We start from the raw sequence: 13,853 nt of genomic DNA, 5'->3' as shown, positions 1-13,853 counted from the left end.
AAACCAAAAAAAAAAAAAAAAAAAAAACCTTATCAGGGGTACTTCCCTGGTGGTCCAATGGTAAAGAATCCACCTTCTAATGCAGGGGATGCAGGTTTGATCCCTGATCAGGGAACTAAGATCCCACAGACCGCGGGGCAACTAAGCGCATGCACCACAACTACTGAGCCCGCGTGCCTAAACTAGAGAGCCTGGGTGCTGCAAACTATAGAGCCCATGTGCCCTGGAGCCTGAGCACAATTAGAGAGAGAAAACCCACATGCAACAACTAGAAAGAAGCCTGCACGCTGCAACAAAAGATCCCGTGTGCCTCAACGAAGATCACATGTACCGCAACTAAGACCCAATGCAGTCAAAAATAATAAATTAATAAATTAAAAATAAAAACAAAAAACCTTATCAAAAATTAATTAATTAAAAATAAAAACAAACAAACAAAAAACCTTATCAGGATTACTAATCACTTGACAGCAAGTCTGAGAATCAAAGCAGGTACCCCAGGATGTAAAGGGAAGATAGCTTCAGAAGTAATTTATGTACATCAAAGATAAAATGTATATCAACTGGATTTGAGCTCTTTCTCTTCAGATTCCATAAACATTTTGTACAATTTTATGGGACTTATGTATACTGCAGTTACATGACTGTTTTATTCTTCCCTTTAGCGTGTGTCCTCTGTGTGGGTAGGAAAAGCTTCTATTTGTTTCCTCAGTTCGTATTCAGTACTTTGCATGAAGCCAATGCTCATTTTATGTTTGTATATTAAATTTTGCTTTGAGCCATCATTACATTTGGTAACTACACTCTTTGGTTATATTTAGAATAAAAAAGAAGCAAGCGATAGTCCATAGACATGGGCTAATTAATTGCAGAAGCACTAACACTCTAAAACAAATCAGCTGTAATGTACAGCAGCATCCATTTTGTTGATTTTCTATCTCCAGATACAATTAAAAAGACAATTAAACCTGGCATATTTTTGTGTGCTGCAGTGTTGACCTATGAAGCTCCATTCTTTCACCAGCAACCTTTGCAAACCACTAGTTACTGGTTTTATTTAATATGTCCAAATCTGATTTAACAGAACTCCGAGCCATTCTAGCACATCAGGCACAAAAAGTCCCTTTGATCTTCTTGCCACTTTTAAGAAACATCTGCATCTTTGTAAAGACCCGGCGGGAAGAGCCAAAAGTTTGAGAACAGATACAGCCACACGTAAGAAGATAGAAAGAATTGTTAGAGGAACCAACCCTTCTTGTTAGAGTCCCAGAGACCTGAAGGGAAGGCTGGCAGCATCTAGGGCTATAAATGTGGAGTTGTTTCCAAGAGTTGGACTTCAGGTGACCCGTTCCATCATTCTACTGAATAAAACAGCCTGATATCATTGTCAAAGAAGGACAAAATAGTAAGATTGGTTTTAAGATTATCCAAACATTTGCTTCACCACAAGGAAATTACAACCAAAAAAGTTCCTACTTGGGCTTTGCCCTTTTGTAATTTTTTTAAGATAAAATTTAAACCTTTCTTTGTCAAAATTTCTCTGTTGTGTTTTATTCCATCTGGGTTTCATTTCAGGGAAAAAAGAATAGCCTCCATAAATATCCAACATATATCTCTGTGCATAGGGTACAAAATGGTCAACTACTGCATCTGTATCCTCTACAAGATTCTAATCCCACCAAGTGCTTAGAAACCCTCTATATATTCCCCAGCTCCAGTCACGTGTTTGAACTGAACTGAACTTTTTTGTGTTCCAGATAAATGCTGGAGTGTGCCATGTAAAATAATGTTCAAACACTTCTTTTGAACTGAGTGTTGCAAATGACAAGATGAAGATTCCGGGACTAGCTCAGATGTGATGGATAAGAGAGATCCCTGAGGGCTAGTTCCAAGACCTGGGAAGGGTTAGCCCTTACCTCCCATTCTGCTGCGAGTCTGAGGTTTCCTTTCCCATGCAGGTGGAAATGGAGAACTGAATGAAAGAAAAAGCAAAGTGGCAGATGATAGCAGAAGTTTTCCATCATAGCCTCATCCAGTTCTCTAGCACATGTTGCAGATTGAGTGTTCTGTGAATCCCAAGAGGCATGAACTGAACAGGAGGTTGAGCCAAAACTCCTCATGGTTTATTGAAAACATTTCCAGGGCTTGGAAATGTATCCTAATAGGAATTCCTATCATTTCTGGCAAAGCCAGGCAAACTAGTATGTTCTGAGAACCCAGTGGCCTTCCCTCTCTCCTTTTAGCAAGAAAGACAAAGTAGTCCGGACGGTACATATTTGAGAATAAGTTGCTTTCAGAATTTAAACAAGAAGATTCAAAGTCTTATGTCCTAGAGTATTCTGAATTTTCACTTATATAGGTATACATATACATATTTATGTAGTTAGTACGGCACAGGCTGGGAAGCAAAAATAAATCTAGATTCTAAACTATGTTCCCCTTCTCACGGAAGGCTACTAAATGAGCTCTGAGATGTCTCCAATTTGTAAATTATGTTATTTCATTTTATTTTTATCAAATTTTTTGAAGTATATTTTAGGAATGGTAAACTGCACACATATAAAGTATACCATTAAATGAATTTTGACAGATGCACACATCCATGAAACCACCAATACACTAAAAAAGCAGAATATTTCCATGACCCCCAAAAGATTCCTGGTGCCCCTTTGTAGTCAAGCCCTTTCTCTACCTTCAACCCAGCCAACCACTGATCTGTTTTCTGTCAGTATGGAGGAGTTTGTATTTATGGAAATGGAATTATGTAGTAAGTACTCTTTTATGTCTGGCTTTGTTCACTCAGCATAATGATCTTGAGACTTAACCATGTGATTGCATGCACCAGTAATTTCTTCATTCTTATTGTTTTGTTTTATTTTTCTAACCACATATCTGCTGATGGGCAGTTGGGTTATTTCTAATTTGCAGCTATTTTAAATAAAACTGCTATGGACATGCATATACAAGTCTTTGTGTGTTTCTCCTGGGTAAGTACTTAAGAGTGGAACGGATGGGTCATATGTTAGTTGTATATTTAAAATTTTTAAAAAGTGCAAATTTGTTTTCCAAGCTGGTTATCTAATTTTATATTTCCATCGTGAGTAATTTTATATTCCATATTGTCACCAACACTTATTATGGTTAGTCTTTTTAATTTCATCCATTCTATTTGTGCATGTAGCTCTGTCTCTCTTTTTTTTTTTTTTTTTTTTTTTTTTTTTTGCAGTACACGGGCCTCTCACTGCTGTGGGCCTCTCCCATTGCGGAGCACAGGCTCCAGACGCGCAGGCTCAGCAGCCATGGCTCACGGGCCTAGCCGCTCCGCGGCATGTGGGATCTTCCCGGACCGGGGCACGAACACATGTCCCCTGCGTCGGCAGGCAGACTCTCAACCATTGCACCACCAGGGAAGCCCTCTGTCTCATTTTTATCTGGATTTTCCTGATGACTAATGTTAAGCATCTCATCATGCACTTAGGACCATTACTTTACCTTCTTTTGTGAGGTGTCAATGAAGTTATTTTTATCATATTTAGAAGTTTGTTTCTGTTTTCACTGTTGAGTTGTAAGAGTTATTTATATATTTTGGTTACAAGTCTTTTGGCAGATACACATATTAAAAATATTTTCCCCAATCTTTGGCATGGTTTTGTTTTCTTAACCATGTCTTTTGAAGAGAAAAACATGATGTAATAATAAAGCTAAATTTAATGTGTTTTTGTCTGGTTTATACTTTTTGCTTCCCCAAATTGCAAAGATTTTCTCCTTTTTTCTTTAAAAGTTTATTATTTAACTTTTTATTTTGTGATAATATTAGACAGTCAGAAAAGTTTTCCAAGTAGTATTGAGGGTTCCCAAAGACCTTCACAGAGCCTCCCTTAATTTTAGCATCTTTTATATTCATACAATTATCAAAACTAAGATGATAAGACTGGGAAAATGCTGATAACTAACCTGGAGGCTTTATTTGCATTTAACCAGTTTTTACACTAATGTCATTTTTCTCTTTTTAATTGAAGAATAGTTAGCTTACAATAGTATATTTGTTTTACTTATACAACACAGTGATTCAAAATTTTTATATACTCCATTTAAAGCTATGATCCCTGTGCTGTACTATATATCCTTGTAGCTTATTTTATACATAGTATTTTGTACCTCTTAATCCCCTACCCCTATCTTTCCCCTCCCCCATTCACTCTCTTCATTGGTAACCACTAGCTTTTTCTCTGTATCTGTGAGTCTGTTTCTGTTTTGCTATATTCATTTGTTTTATTTTTTAGATTCTACATATAAGTAATAACAAGCTGTATTTATCTGTCTCTGACTTATTTCACTAAGCATAATACCCTCTAGTCCATCTCCATTTGTGCAATGGCAAAATTTTATTCTTTTTTATGGCTGAACAGTATTCCATTGTGTGTGTGTGTGTATGCATGTGTATATATATATACCAAGTCATCTTTATCCATTTATCTGTTGATGGGCACTTAGGTTGTTTCCGTATCTTGGCTATTATAAATAATGCTGCTGTGGACACTAGGGTGCATGTATCTTTTTAAATTAGTGTTTTAATTTTTTCTGGGTATATGCCCAAAAGTGGAATCGCTGGGTCATATGATAGTTCTATTTTTAGTTATTTGAGGAACCTCCATACTGTTTTTCATAGTAACTGCACCGATTTACATATCCACCAACAATGTACAAGGGTTCCCTTTTCTCCACATCCTCTCCAGCATCTGTTATATGTGGTCTTTTTGATGATAGCTATTCTGACAGGTATGAAGTGATAGCTTATTGCGGCTTTGATTTGCATTTCCTTGATTATTAGTGATGTTCAGTATCTTTTCATGTGCTTGTTGGTCATCTGTATGTCTTCTTTGGAAAAAGGTCTGTTCAGGTCTTCTGCCCATCTTTTAAACAGGTTGTTTTTTTTTTGATATTGAATTTTATGAGCCATTTATATATTTTGTACATGAACCCCGTACTGGTCATGTCATTTGCAAATATTTTCTCCCAATCAATAGGTCATCTTTTCATGTTGTTGAAGGTTTTCTTTTTCTGTGCAAAAGTTTTAAATTTAATTAGACCCCATTTGTTTGGTTTTGCTTTTATTTCCTTCGCTTTAGGAGACAAAAAACATATTGCTATGATTTATGTCAAAAAGTGTTCTGCCTATGTTTTCTTCTAGGAGTTTTACGGTTTCAGGTCCTACATTTAAGTCTAATCCATTTTGAGTTTGTTTCTGGATATGGTGATAGAGAATGTTCTAATTTTATTCTTTTACATGTAGCTGTATAGATTTCCCAGCACCACTTATTGAAGAGACTGTCTTTTCTCCATTGTATATTCTTGCCTTCTTTGTTGTAGATTAATTGACCATAAGTGTGTGGAGTTTATTTCTGGTATCACTTCCTTTCAGCTTGAAGAAGTGCCTTTCTTGAAGTGCAGATCTGCTGACAATTTTTGGTTGCTATAATTTTTTGGTTTTGTTTGCTTTTTTTAACCCCAAATGCCTTTATTTCACCTTCTTTCTTAAAGCATATTTTTACTGTACTAGAATTTTGGCTTAACAATTTTTTTCTTTCCATACTTCAGAGATTTGACCCATGGTCTTCTGATCTTCATTGTATCTGGTGTGAAAACTACAATCTTTCCAATCATTTCTTCTTCCTGCTTTCAGTATCCTCTCTCTTTGATTTACAAGCAGATTCATTCAGATGTGGCTATAGGCATTTTACTTGTACTTATTCTATTTGTGTCACTAAACTTCTTGAAGATGTAAAATTAAGTCTTTCACCAAATTTGGCATGTTTTTGACCCTTATTCTTAAAATGTTTTTAGTAGACAGTTAAATTGATTAGACCCCAACTGCAAATTCTGTTTCACCTGCAGTGGGTGGTATTTCAGATCTCAGTTCTGTCCTTTTATCCTTAGGGGCAGCTAACCTTGATTTTGCTCCATGTATGCATGGTCTCAGGGTCAATCAGAGATTTGGGGAGAGTGTATATACAATTTAGAATTCCTCTTCTTTGGCTTTTTCCTCTTCGGGACTTCTTCCCCACACTCTAGAGGCCATGGTTGTCCTGTTCTCTGTCCTCTGCCTCTTTAGCTGCCCTTCACTACTTTGTACCTGACACTCTGGCTAGCCTCAAGGTCAGGTCATCAAAATAGGAAGCTCAGCCCATGACAGCCCATTCTTCCAAATTTCAACTCACCTCTAATATATGTCTGCTCTTATTCACTTTCCAAGAGTCATTAAGTAAGACTGCGTGTTGGTATGTCTGTGTGCATGTGTATGTATATGTGTTTTCTCTAGAGTAATATATAGTTGTTATCTGATGAAGCATCAATCTATTGTGACCTTTTCTACCATACTAAAGACACAAATGCCCCAAATTCTATTATTTAATATAGCAATAAATGTGTGTGTGTGCTTTTGCCTAACTAAACTGTTGCAAATGCTACTTATTACTTCCCTTTATTCATTTTCCCATAATGTGAATATTTAATTTAAACCAGGTGTTGTTTTAATTGCTGATATGTAGAGTATTCACAGCTTAGCACTGTTTTTGCTGTTCTCAAATAACTCACAAAAAAAAGAGTAGGTAGAATTTTTAACAAGTTTGAGAGAAGGAAATTGGGATTCCAAAGATTAGAAGATCACGAAAGATCACACATGCTATGGATTCATGTGTGTGGAGAGAAAAAACTGTCCATTCTGAGAGCAGAAACAACCTAAAGAAACCTCAGGAAATGCAAGCATTTCCTATGAAAGACTGGAGTTAGATCACTTAGGTGACTTTCAAAGATTGCATAAGTAGTTAATGACTCAATCAGAATGTCTTCTCAGTCTCAAGGATCAAACTAGTAGGAAAGTGGGCAAAAAAAACCCAATGTCTGTTCTATAGAAAGAAGGACTTCCAGCAAAAGTGCCACATAAAAATGACAAACTACAGAATTGTACTTTTTCTATATTAATTTAGAGGCATTTAAGCAGAGACTGAACTTGTCAGGGAAGCTGTATATTAAGCATTTGACGGGTAATTGAACTAGATAACCATTAAGGTTCTTTCCAGACCGCACCATTCACAACTTGACAATTCAGTGATCATTATCATTGCACCTAAAAGTGCCATTTTAAGAATTCTGATTCTATTACCTTGACACATTTGGGTGTATGTCCTAAAGAAATAATTTTTTGAATTGAGAGATTAATGTTCTTAGCATGTGGTGCTTGCAGAGCTATTGATGCTGCCTAAGAAAATATTTTAGAATTCCTGTCCATAGCAGACATAAATTTCATGTAATGAAATCATTTTCATAAAGTTGTCATTTACTCTTCTTTGCAAAGAAATTAAAGTTATGTTCTTATTATGGTTAAAGTCAACTCTTATATTAAACAATCAGAATTTTCTTATAAATCAGACACACTGACATACTAATGTATATAGAAATAGAGATACGTGGATTAAAATTTTCCTTGGAAGAATAATTTCTTTGAATTTATTAATATAAATGTAATTTGAATTTTAAATTTTTAATCAAAGAGAAAATGTGAAAATTGTAACTTTTTTGTATTGTTTTATAATTCAGCTTAATGTACTCATGAGCCACTCCCTTTTTTCCAGTAGGACAATTGTTCTCAAAGTGCGGTTGAAGGATCCCTAGAAGTTCCCAAGACAATTTCAAGGGTTCTGCTAAGCCAAACTACTTCCATGCTATATAATATGGAGATATTTTTGCCCTTTTACTTTCACTCATGAATAAGTGTGCAGTACATCTTTCCAGAAACTACATGTTATGCAGGACATGTGTTTTTACTGCTAATGGAATATGTGCTTGTGTGGAATATTCCTATGTTTTCTGAAATCTATAGCATATAAATATTTGAATTTTCATAAATTAATTTTTAATTAGTACGTACACTATTCTATTACTATCACTGATTATACTTCTTTTTATGGAAGTCATAACATGGATGTGGTTTTGTTTTGTGCTGCACCACGAGGCATGCGGGATCTTAGTTCCCTGACCAGGGATGGAACCTGCGCCCCCTGCAGTGGAAGCGCAGAATCTTAACCACTGGACTGCCAGGGAAGTCTTGATTATACTTCTTTTAATCTTTGTAAACTCATTATCATCCAATAAATCTTACTCTGAAATTCTGAAATTCTCCTTGTAGCTACATGGAAACACAAAAAGAAGTAGAAGTTGTCTAGATTTGTATAATTTTAAATTTAAAAAAGTTCTAATCTTTTAATTATTATCTAAAGATAATATTTTTAGTAAAAATATTACTATTTTAGAATATAATCATTTATTTTCAAATAGAGGAAATATATATTATATTTGAGGAATGATTACTGGCTTAAAAAAAGAAGACTCATTTTCTCAACCCACAGATGCACCATCTACAACTAAAAATGCTGAGAAAAATTAAACTCTCATATTAGAGGGTTATTTGACTAATGGAAGAGAGAAATCTTCTCTAAAGAACGTGGTGGGGCTTCCCTGGTGGCGCAGTGGTTGAGAGTCCGCCTGCCGATGCAGGGGACACGGGTTCGTGCCCCGGTCCGGGAGGATCCCACATACCGCGGAGCGGCTGGGCCCGTGAGCCATGGCCGCTGAGCCTGCACGTCCGGAGCCTGTGCTCTGCAACAGGAGAGGCCACAGCAGTGAGAGGCCCGCATACCACAAAAAAAAAAAAAAAAAGAACGTGGTGAAACTGTAACCAAGAAACAAAACTGTGACAAAATGCTACTTTCCTCACCTTATAAATGCTAATAATTTTTTTATTGTGTCTTTTGAAACAGAATATTTTAAAACAGTTTTGTAGTGCCAGTTAAGTTGCAATGTTATTTTGAGACCAGGCATTCAAATGTTTAAAAAATAAATAATTAAATATTTAAAACATAGTTGGGCTAAAGTCTTTAGCAGACAAAACTATTTCTTACAGTTTTTCAAACTAGACTTGCAGAAGCCACTGAAACATCTTACGGGGAATGTTATCATATTCCATTGGCTAGAGAAGAACACACAATAGCTAGGGTTTAATAAAACTTTGGACCACTGACGTTGCTCAATGCTTGCTGATGAAAAATAAAGGCATTCACATCAGTGCCAATTTGCGGTATTAGAGTATCATGTCAAATTAAAATTTTCCTTGAAAACATGGAGATGAGATAATATCTCATCTGCACAACTGTACTTTTTCCTTACAAATGGATGAATCTACAGACATCGCTGGACATGCTCATTTGCTTGTATTCATCTGTTATGGATACTAAATAAGCAACCGGGAAGAGCTTGTTTCACGTGAATTTTTGGCACCAAGCACAAGTGGCACTGAAATATTCAAAATATTGAGTAATATTTTTTAATTACATCACTTTTTGGGCCCCATGGAAGAACTGTGTTGACTTTTGCAATGATGGTACAGAAGCAACTATGGGTAAAACTGCTGGTACCTTAGCACAAATCAAGGTAGTGGTACTTAACTATACTACTGGCCATTGTATTCTTCACTGATGGGTGTTTGTAAGTAAAAAAATAACAATAAGGTCAATGTTAATTAGGAATATTTGGTTTCTTGGCTCTCCCTGAGCACCTAGGATAATGGAATCTGGTGCTTGCTTTCTCCCTTGGAACATTCAGGGGACGCTTGAGGGATTTCACTTGAGAGTGGTTTTAAGCTGGGAAGGAGAAGGATTCAGGAATGCGGGAGCACGTTGCTATCTTTCCAGAATTCCTCTTTGTAGTTAACTGGTAAAAATATAAATGACTAAATCCATTAATCTTTTCCTGGATGGCTAATTTATTAAAAAATTTAACACAGAAATTCTTTGTTTTTCTTCACAAGTATAGTTCTAGGTTTGCAGATTTCCTTTCTGCTCTTGTTTGTTATTTTATTGATTCTTAAATTTATTTACAGTCAAAAATATTTCATTTATCTTTGTCTCTCTCTCACTACTATAAGGCCCATAAGGATGGAGTTGATGTTTATGTTCTATTTGTTACTCCAGTGCCTAGAATAATGACAGGTACATAGTGGTTACTCAACAGATAATTGCAAAATGAATTATTTTTATATTCAATTTAAATTGTCTGAGGTTTGTGAGATTTTTTGTGAACTATGCTTCCAATAAATCATCCTTACGAACAGCAACAAGAAAAAAGTCTATCCAATTATATTTGCCATTATTTACAAAACAAACTAACAAACAAAATTTCCTTTCTGTGCATAGCAGGAATCTTTTAAAGCTTTTCTGTTTTATTATTCTCTTTTCTGACTTGAGATTTATTGCATTTAATTTGTGATATCTCATTGTTTCTTCTCTCCAAATTGCTCGTTGATATTTTTGCTTATTTACATCTTCCAGATTTATTTAATAATAAATACATGTTCTTAAATATGGCTCTATCTAATGGGTTAAAATCATGTAAATCCCTGTTTATAGGATACACGAATAAACCAAAGACATTAAAAATCAGAAATGTTACCATACTTGTCATTCACTGACATTCTCTGGTGGCCAATGCTGTGTTCCTTTCTGCTCAGGATATTAAAACTAGATCCAGCCTCACACTGATTAGTCCTACACAACTGCGAGTCACCATGGACCTAATTTAAAGCCCTTTCCCTTTTAGTTAAAGACTTTGAAGAGTCTCTTTCCCAGTTTGAGATTAGTTGTACTTGTCTTCACATTCATATCTTTCTCACCCTAGCACATCCACAGGAACATCAGACAACAGTTAATCTGCTCCCTATTGCGTCTGACTATCCACCTTACTCACCTTCTGGCTGTCTTCCTGATTCTTAGTTCTTAACAGAATCTCCTGATGGGTTTGAAGACTGGTTTAGAATCACTTTGTTGATGAAAATAGTTCCTCTCCTTGCCTTATGTCAACCGACTCTTCCTGCTTTGTTTTATATACAACCCCTTGATCCACAGTTTGGAGAACTACAAATATGCTAACATACACCTGTGCTTACACAATCATACAAATACTGAATGATAGGGCACACAATCACCAAGATCAAATGTGAGCACTCAGGTCGGAGTTCTTGTATAGTGATGCCAGTTCAAATCACACTGGAGAGGGCTAATTTGGCTGGCAATGCTCTTAAAGGGCACAGGTGATTTGGCCCTTCCACATTCACAACATAGCACATCATGCTGCATCAATATGGCTACACTGGCTGATGTAACTTCCTATGTAGTTGTTTATTTTTTATTACTATCATCATCATCATCATCACCACCATCATCATCACTATTTACAACTACACCTATTTGCTATTTCTTGGCATTATAAACACAGCATGAATTTCATTGTCTCATTAAATCAAAGGTGTTCTAGAATATTGAATGTACCTATATTTGCCAAATCCAACATTATTTTCCAAGCCACCAAATTCATTTCCATTTTAAAGAAGAGAATTCTGATGTTCAGAAAAGTAATGTTTCCCTAATGGCACACTGTATGTCATTGATGGAGCTGGTAATAAAACCCTAGTTGTCTGAATCTCCAATTCCGTGCTCAACTGAAATTGCATTCTTCACTCAAAGCTAAAGGAGAAAATAAAAGTTACACGCTGATTCCACAGGATATGTTGTGCTAAACTAATGTCACCCATTTCATTCCTTCCAACCCAAGCATACTTCAAGTACTATTTACTAAATGACCTGTGAAGGTCATTTCATGCAACAGTACAATGTTTGAAGTTTCTGAGTTATCCATATTTTGAAATATTAACAAAATATGTTTTGTGAGCCTTCTACCCCCTCATAAAGTTAACAGACCACTTACCTACACTAGTCTCCTAATAAGGTTATGGACTTATTCATTCAAACTAATAATGATAATGATAAGTACTGTACTAAGTAGTGAAGGTGGTTTTTAAAAAAGCTCCCTACCATTTGCCAAGCAAGCAATACCATTATAATTTAACATACACTATCTCATTGAAAGTCCTTAAAAAACAGTAAGATTGGTATTATCATTATTACTTTGCTAGACATAAAGCTTTGAGCATTCAATTCATGTAATTAATTAACAGAACCAAGTTTCAAATTCCATTCTTCAGATCAACATCTCCTACACTGAAACTAAGGCATTATTTTAAAACCTCTCAATTTCAAATCTAATGATAAATATGAAACTGAATTTAAGAAAGAGAAACTACTAGACTCAGCCTCTCCCTGCCAGCCCCGCCATCACTGCTGCAGTCACGACTGCTGATGGGGTGGACGAACGCTTGCCTCTGCTCTCCGCATCCCATTCAAGAAATGTCACTCCCATGTCCCCACCATACTTAGAAGAAAGCAGCCCCAGAGCAGAACTCCCACCTCCGTACACAGCCATGTGTGCCAATCTCTCATCAATTTGGATGGCAAGCTTCACCAGCATGTGGTTAAGTGCACGGTTTGCAATGATGCTAAGCCAGTCAAAAATCCCCCAACAAGGAAGAAGTATGTTAGATGCCCTCGTAATTGTCTCCTCATTTATAAGGACACATCACAGCAAATAGGATGTCCAAGACCCACCTGTAGACACATAATTAACCTTGGCCTAGTAATGCTTATTTCTGAAGAACAGCCAGCTCAACCTGCATTGCCAGTCCAACCAGAAGGTACAGGATCATGTGTGGACACTGTGGAAACATGTTCCTGTGGATGGAACTGAGGTTCAACACTCTGGCAAAATGCGCACACTGCAAAAAAATTTCCTCAGTGGGTAGTACACTTCCTCGAAGGTGCTGCTGTGCATATATTACCATTGGAATGATACGTATTTTCACTGGAGTTGGATTAACTGTTGGCACCCAAGATTTTGCAAGGCAATTTCATGCAACCTATGTTTCTTGGGCAGTTGCTTATCTCTTAGCTTTGATCTGCCTTATCTGAGCTTGTTATTGGGGAGCCATAAGAGTGAGTCATCCAGAACTTGGTTTTGCATAAGCTTGTTTATGATTTGGTCATGCAGGTGAGAGTATCTAGCAGTTCTCGATAAGCTACTCTGGACATCTTTAAATCATTTACCTAATGGATTTTTTTTTTTTTTTTTTTGGGGGTGTTGGGTCTTCATTTCTGTGCAAGGGCTTTCTCTAGTTGCGGCCAGCGGGGGCCACTCTTCATCGCTGTGCGTGGGCCTCTCACTATCGTGGCCTCTCTTGTTGCGGAGCACATGCTCCAGAGCGCAGGCTCAGTAGTCGTGGCTCATGCGCCTAGTTGCTCCACGGCATGTGGGATCCTCCCAGACTAGGGCTCGAACCCGTGTCCCCTGCATTAGAAGGCAGATTCTCAACCGCTGCACCACCAGGGAAGCCCAACCTAGTGAATTTCACTCTGGTTTATGTATGAAGTTTTAAGACTTTGGGAGTCTTTTATGAACAAATGCTCATTGTACTACATTATATGCAAATAGTCTGTTTTGCTGCTAAGTTTTCAAGCTCCAAATATGGTCTTCATATTCTTTCACATCTCAAAAAAAAAAAGAAAAGAAAAGAAAGAGAAACTACTTATCATCATCAATATCTTCTATTTGATCCAGAATACTTTACTAGAGATACAATAAAGCATGTTTAACTTGCAGTCCACATGCTAAACAGGTATGCTCTTTATTATCACAATAAAAAGGAACATATATTTTATTATCTAAGAGTATCCTGGACTTCCCTGGTGGCACACTAGTTAAGAATCCGCCTGCCAATGCAGGGGATGTGGGTTTGAGCTCTGGTCCGCGAAGATCCCACATGCCGTGGAGCAGCTAAGCCTGTGCGCCACAGCTACTGAGCCTGTGGGCCTAGAGCCCGTGCTCCACAACAAGAGAAGCCACCGCAATGAGAA

The 13,853-nt window shown here is 36.8% G+C and overlaps 1 pseudogene; it reads left to right on the top strand.

Moving 5' to 3' along the window:
• Positions 1–12,965, top strand: part of LOC103085799 (type 2 phosphatidylinositol 4,5-bisphosphate 4-phosphatase-like) — a 20,351-nt pseudogene extending 7,386 nt beyond the window's left edge.
• The last annotated feature ends 888 nt before the right edge of the window (positions 12,966–13,853 follow it).

This window comes from Lipotes vexillifer, unplaced genomic scaffold (assembly GCF_000442215.2).
Source record: "Lipotes vexillifer unplaced genomic scaffold, Lipotes_vexillifer_v1.1 scaffold1077, whole genome shotgun sequence".
Classification (NCBI taxonomy): Eukaryota; Metazoa; Chordata; class Mammalia; order Artiodactyla; family Lipotidae; genus Lipotes; species Lipotes vexillifer.
The sequence above is the reverse complement of the archived record's forward strand: the minus strand, read 5'-3'. Positions and strand labels throughout refer to the sequence as shown.